The following is a 7,357-nucleotide window of genomic DNA, read 5'->3' as shown; positions in this document are numbered from 1 at the left end:
CCTCATGTAGTTCAACCCCCCCCCCCCCAAAAAAAAACTTTTCAATACTGAACTGATTTGTCCCTTTTTCCTAACCAATGTGCTCAGGTATGTGATCTGGCCCGTGGGTCTCTTGTTGTCCATCGTCGTTTACTGTGCATTGTTTGGTAACATTTGAACATTTTCAGTTTCTCTAAAACTGCTGAACTACATGTAATTTTGACCAATTTTCGCATAAATGAATAAAGCATCTGTGGGTGAATGGAAACAAAAGTAGTGAATTTCATGGTCCCTGCTCCCCCTGGGGCCTAAGGGATGGAGGTAAAACCATCAAAATTAATGCAATTTCTTTTAACCTGGACATCAAGAAACACTGTTAGCATGATTGTAATGAGCATTGAGTCTTCTACTAAAATTATGAAATTCATGGCCCCAGGGTAATTTAAGGTAGTCCGATCCTCAGGTTCTGAAAATCAGCTTTTAATTAATTGAAAATGCTCACAAATATGTCTCCGATTTCACATAGTAACGTGAATTTACCCATGGAATTTCTTTAAAGTTCATCATTATAGTTAAGCATATTATGTAGGGAAAATTATCGGATATCAAATATATTTTTAAGAAATGCGAATAAAAACACCAGCTATGCATTTTCTAATTGAACATTGGTCACCAAATATAATTTAGGATAGAAAAATATAGGTATCCAGGCATTTGGAGAAAAATTGTATTTTTTTATGCTTATAGAGTATTTTAGTTCCTCTTTTTACTTCAATTGTCATATAATACATAGTGTAAAAAGCTTGTGCTATCATTTGCTAGAAATCACAGATCACATCTAATTTCAAATCATGCTGATGAGCAGTCGTATCTAATGCTAGACTAAAGGAAATTCAATTTCTCTAAAAATGAATTAATTTTTTTTTCTTTTATGGGGTACAAATATCAACGTTTTACAAAACCGTTTCTAAGACTTCAAAGAACCTTGAATCATATTAGGATGCATAAAATGAAAATTGTTGCATGAAAAGATCTCAATTTCAGGCTTCATTTTGAGATTTTTAAAATAAAATAATGAATTTAAGAGTTATCCTTCCTGGCTGAGGATCGGATATCCTTAAGTGATTCAGGTGTTAGGGCAGGGCTTCATTGATTATATAGTGTTATAGTGTTATTATGAATCGATTCATTGAAAATCTATAGAATGCTCCTCCTGAGTTTAAAGCAAACAAACTAAGTTCATAACTATGATGAACAAGTTTTATTTTCTGAGTTCACTCGCAATACTTCAATTTTAAATTTGTCAAGTAGAGAATTATAAGGTAGATACTTGAGGATTGTGAAAAGTCTTGTTTAAACGACCAAGGTTATTAATACTGAAAAAAAACTGTAGTTATTCGACTCTATATTTTATTTCTATAGGGAATCAACCAGGAGTTATATGTGGAAAATAATATTGATCAGAAAAAAATTGTGTTTTTCCTTATGCAAATTCATTTAATATTTTCTTTTTCTTTACAGATAAAAGGGAATTACAGAAGAATAGATTGATGTTAAAAAAATTCAACATTAAATTTGGCTTAGATTCAATATGTCTTTTGTTGTGATTGCCTAAAGAGCAATAAGGATCAGGAAGTTTGAGGTGAAGGATATCCAGATATGTACCTTCAAAATGTGGATCATTCAACAGATGAAAAGAAAATAAGCCTTTGAAGAAAATTAATAATTAATGTAAAATGCATGAATTGAATCACTTTTGTTTCACCTTTGTTTACAGTATGTGAAAAAAAATGTTCAGTGTATGGTACTTATACATTTATCATATGAGCAGTTCATTTATTATTCGTTAAACGCATGTTTCTCAAAACATGCGTTACACACACGTTGCACACATACGTTGTTCATACGTGAACCGTATGAATAACGTACGTGTCCAACGTGTGTGTAACATATGGTAGTCAATACATATGTTTAACGTACGTGTCACGCATGATATTCATACGTGTGAAAACGTACGTTTTACGTACGTGGTGCTTTTTTTCATGTGATACGTACGTGAAGTCACATACGTATCACATACGTTTAACGTACGTGATACATACGTGGCACATTTTGCAGTGTAAGTATGTGTAAATTCAGTTGTGGCCTTATGGGTATTTATATATTCTGCTCATATAATCTTCAGGACTGATTTTAATCTTTATATTGATTCTAGTACTGGGTAACAAAGTTAATTCGATGGAATTTGAGGAAACCTCACGAATTCAGTACTATGAAGAAGAGCCAAGTTATCCAGAAAAGGTATGTACACTGCATTATGTGTCAGTATTACAAAGAGCCAAGTTATCGAGAATTGGTATGTACACTGCTTTATGTGTCAGTATTACAAAGAGCTATTATCGAGTAGAGGTATGTACATACATGTATTATGTGGCAGTATTATAAAGATATGGTGACATACGTCCAGTCCAGTGAGCTCCACTCACCATCTAATTTCGGTTCCACATAGTGCCCTTGACACTATAAATGTAAAAGGTCTGTAGAATTAAGTTTTACAGAGCATTTATCTTCACGAAGATATATAACGTCATCTTCATCATTACCAGATGTTTCAAACTTATCATCTGGAATGGCTGCAAAATACACCATCAACAAACAAAACCCCTCCTCCACACTCTCGACTTCAGCTTCCAAAGGTTTAACTCATCTTCTCCAGACCCACAAAAAATCTTGATTCCTCAATTTCTGTATGGGTGAGATACACTATCTCATTGTCAAAGCTATAAACAGTCAAGCTTTCATGGGGGCTTTTGCTCCTCTGATTGCTTCAGCAATTACCCCCCCCCCCCCTCCCCACATTCAGGTAATAGTTCAAAGTCAAAGTTGTATACAACCAATCTACAGCTCCATAATAGAACAAAAAGACATTGAAGAACAAAATAAACAAATAAAAATTGTAAAACACTCAACTCTGAACTCAAACAGATGGTAGATAATCTTGAATGTGGACAGACAATCTAGAGCAATATGGACGAAGAACATCATTACCATTCCATATCCATACCAGTACCAGGGTCAAATGAAGAGGAGGAGTTGTTCACCGATATAGATGCTATGGTAATTAAAGTATGTGCAGGAATGGGAGTTTCCATAACTTCGGATGACAAAAATCGCTCACATCGGATTGGAAGTCCAACTCAAAATAACAAAATGCAAATTCAGAAGCTGGAAGATCATTAACAAAGTATATAGTGCCAAAAATAACTCAAAAACAAAGTAGATAAAATATTCGTCAAAAAGATCTCGCCAAGTACAGACAAACAATCTAGTCCAAAATTATCCAAGCCAAAAATGCTAAAATTATACAAAGGTTTTGGACCTACGATGGCAGAATTTACATAAAATTTGAACAAAACGGAGAGTCGTGGTCACATCACTTTAACAACTGTGGCCCATTTCACAAAAAATCTTAGAAATAAGATAAATATTTTCCCTTTCTCCAAGAGTTATCTTAGCTGTAATAAGTCACCCAAAATCTTCTACTTCTATTGTATTATATTACCTTGTGAATAATATCTTAAGAAAAAACTTATATTTGTATAGAACAAAAAATGATGGAGTTATCAATTTTTTATCTTGGTCGTAAGACTTTTTGTGAAAAGGGCTGCTGGACTATTTCTTAAACGGTTAATGGGTATGACAAATAGATTCATTTGTTTGTTTGTATGTTGTTTAACGTCCCTCTTGAGAATTTTTCTCTCATATGGAGACGCCACCACTTGCCGGTGGAGAGCTGCAAATTTTGTCCTACACTCGGCACATACGGCCATTGAGCAGTGAGGGATCTTTTTCGTGCCAGCACCTACTGCGACTCGGGACCTCGGTTTATACGATCTCATCCGAAGGACCGGTTTCCACGTCCCCCAGTGGGATTATGACAAATAGAATACTTGTATTTATCTTACAGATACAATATCTCATAGACGGTCAATGCACACTTACCCCCTGCCAGAAATGGCATTAAATTAGGGTAATCATTTTGTGAAGTTATGCTTTATTCGCAGACCTCTCGGAAGAGGGTAAAAACTACAAACAAATAACACACATTTAGACACAATCAACGCATAAGTTTCACAATAAATTGTACTGACAATAAGACTTGTTATTAACTGAAGATATCAATTATTAACAGGCTTTATGAAGAGAAAATGACACAAAACAGCGTACCGATATGATATGTATATATATAAAAATGACCTAAATTCTCCGCCATATTTAAGTGAACCAGTTACAAAAAATAGCAGATAAAAATGTAGAATTATGCAAAACATACATAATGTTTACCAATGACATTTAGCGTATACGATATTTAAACGTTTATAAATCAATTTATGATTACAAATTAAATAAAGCAACAAAACTTACACCATGAGAGGACAAGACAAGCAAACTATCTGTAAACACGTATTGTTGACTTGGGCCGAAACAAACACTTAAAAATAAAATCAAAACCGGGGACGGATAATTCCGGACACTACACATTTTATATATAATTATACAATTAGCACAAACTACCACTTGCTCTCTTTACACAATGTCATTAGTTTTTTTTCAAAGTGATCAGTCGTCTTTGACTATTATAAGGCCGTGACTGACCTAAGTCGATACAAAATAGGTAGCAACTGTTCCTTTGCCAAGCGCTCGGCACTTTTAAGTGAAAGTTGCGAGTCCTTCGGATTAGACCTGAAAAACCGAGGCCCCGTGTAGTGGGTGCTGGCATGATAAAGAACCCTCACTGCTCAATGGCTGTAAGTGCCGAGTAAAGGTCTAAATTTGAAGCCCTTCATCGGTATGTGGTGACGTCTCTATATGAGTGAAAAATTCTCGAATGGGACGTAAAACAACATACAATCAATCAATCAATCTTTGACTTTTACAAAAAAGTTTATTTTTGTAAATAATAAAACCAGTCCAGGTCCTATAGGGCAGACATCCATTTACAAAAAAAAAAAAAAAAAAAAAAAGACATCTGTTCTCAGGCGCGTAAAATATATTTTAAAAATTGCTTGTACCAGGACAGGGGGAGCCAAGCAGCATCTAAAAGATAAAAGGAAATTTACTATGTAAAATTATTTTACTCAGAAAAAAAGTGGGGGACGGGCCTCTAGCACCCCCCCCCCTCGTTCTACGGGCCAGGTTCTTGCTAAATTCATGTAATAGAAAGTACGTTAAGGAGGAATTGCCTTCAAAATAAAGTAAGGAAAGCCATGGAAAATAAAACTGGAAAATATTTTTGTGTACATGTAGTACATGTACGTATCCTACATATAACTGTCACCATCTATGCAAGATCTTCCATCTTCAGACAAACTTATGAATAGAGTTCGATAAAAATAAATCCCCAAGACACTGACGTACATATAACGTTAACTGTCATGATGCGCTGTTGCTTTATTTATTTATTGTTTTAACAGAAAGTTGCACAGAATACAATGTACCCAATTTCGCAGATTCAGCGATACCCAATAGCGGGTGCTGTAATCATGAATACGTTATTTCACGGACAATAGTCAAAATACCTGGCCCCAGGATCATGAAACATCTAAAGCTTAAGTCAAAATTTTTATGTTTTGCTAAAATATTGAAGTCACTTTAACTAATTTTCAATATTGCTTTACAAAAGAATTGTTGTCTGCAAATTTAGAGAATAATTCAATAATTATTAAACATTTTAAAGGTAATAGAAAATTTGATTCAAGTCTAATTCATGGTGACCGTTCACGGGTCGCCCGCGTGGCGCAGTGGTTAGAGCGTCTGCTCTAGAGTCGCGAAGTAAGGAGTTGATCCTTACGTCGCGGGTTCGAATCCCACTGTGGGACGTGGAGACCGGTCCTTCGGATGAGACCGTATAAACCGAAGTCCCGTGTCGCAGTAGGTGCTGGCACGATAAAGATCCCTCGCTGCTCAATGGCCGTAAGTGCCGAGCATAGGACAAAATTTGCAGCTCTCCACCGGCAAGTGGTGGCGTCTCCATATGAGTGAAAAATTCTCGAGAGGGACGTTAAACAACATACAAACAAACAAAATACAAACCGTTCACGGTAGCTCAGTCGGTAGAGCGCTCGCTCCGTGATCGGGAGGTCGTGAGTTCAAATCTCGGCCGCGACTGACTTAAGTCAATAAAAAGTGGGTAGCAACTGTTCCTTCGCCATGCGCTCAGCACTTTGAAGTGAAAGTTGCGGGCCCTTCGGATGAAACCTTAAAAACCGAGGCCCCGTGTCACGGCAGGCGTTGGCACGATAATGATCCCTCACTGCTCAATGGCCCTGAGTGCCGAGTAAAGATCAAAATTTGAAGCCCTTCACCGGTATATGGTGACGTCTCTATATGAGTGAACAATTAATCAATCCATTTCATGGTCCTGGGGCCTGATCTGATTTTGAGTATTCTCTACAACGTGTTAAGTATGCAGTGCATAATAGGTTTTTAAACCTATATTTTCATTCTTTTGTCAATTTCTGAAGTTCTGTTTCAGGCAGAAAACTACAAAAGCAGACGACATAGCCGTAGCGCAATTCCGGAGCGGGCACAAGATGAGATTCAAGGAAATGGTGGAGCTCTTATTGATCATGCAGTAAGATGGCTGAATTATTTGGTTATTTCACTAGCCAATTAGAGATTTGTTAGTATTTGATGATTATAAAATTATATATGGCTCGAAACTCCGTTAAAGTTACATAATGAGTCAAAATAATGTGTTTCTAATAAGATATGTGTGTAATAAGGCGAAAGACTTATTAAAAATAGTAGTATAATGAAGTTTTGACAAACTCATCCTCACTGTAAAGTGAGAAAGACAAAATATGAGTGCCGGCCTACCGTATCGTTATCGTCAATGTCATGGTCACGTGACTTTTATTTTTTGCGTAAAACTTGTATATCCGATTGTTGCTCTTCAACGATAGAGGCACAAAGTCTCCGTATCAGCATGGATGTTGGACAGGTTATTGATGTACACAAAAGTGCATAAATAAATGAACGATGGCCAGGGCCTTGAAAATGTATGTAATGTTAAAGAAAGATTATACATGTATACAGTGTTAAGCAGAGTTAATTTTGATGATTATATTGATCAATACTTCCCGTCTTTCGGAAGATCTATTTTCAATCAGAATGCTTGAAAACAAAAGAACCGTCATAGTCCTTTTGTGAAAAAGACCCATGACTGTACAGACCTTTCTTAAAATTGAAATTATTATAAAGGAAAGAGTCGGTGTGTCATTCAGAATGCCGACGTGCAATAATCAGATGCATGTGTATTAGAGATCAATGTCTCTTCTCTCGTCTGAGGTCATTCACTGGTATTTTCTTTTTTTCC

At 36.1% G+C, this 7,357-nt stretch overlaps 1 pseudogene; it reads left to right on the top strand.

The window, feature by feature from the left end:
* The first annotated feature begins 294 nt into the window (after positions 1–294).
* LOC133178497 (uncharacterized) lies at positions 295–3,452 on the top strand (annotated as a pseudogene).
* The last annotated feature ends 3,905 nt before the right edge of the window (positions 3,453–7,357 follow it).

The sequence above is a fragment of the Saccostrea echinata genome, unplaced genomic scaffold (genome assembly GCF_033153115.1).
Source record: "Saccostrea echinata isolate AGI-Se365-2 ecotype Australia unplaced genomic scaffold, CSIRO_AGI_Sech_v1 ptg000003l, whole genome shotgun sequence".
NCBI lineage: Eukaryota > Metazoa > Mollusca > Bivalvia > Ostreida > Ostreidae > Saccostrea > Saccostrea echinata.
The sequence above is the reverse complement of the archived record's forward strand: the minus strand, read 5'-3'. Positions and strand labels throughout refer to the sequence as shown.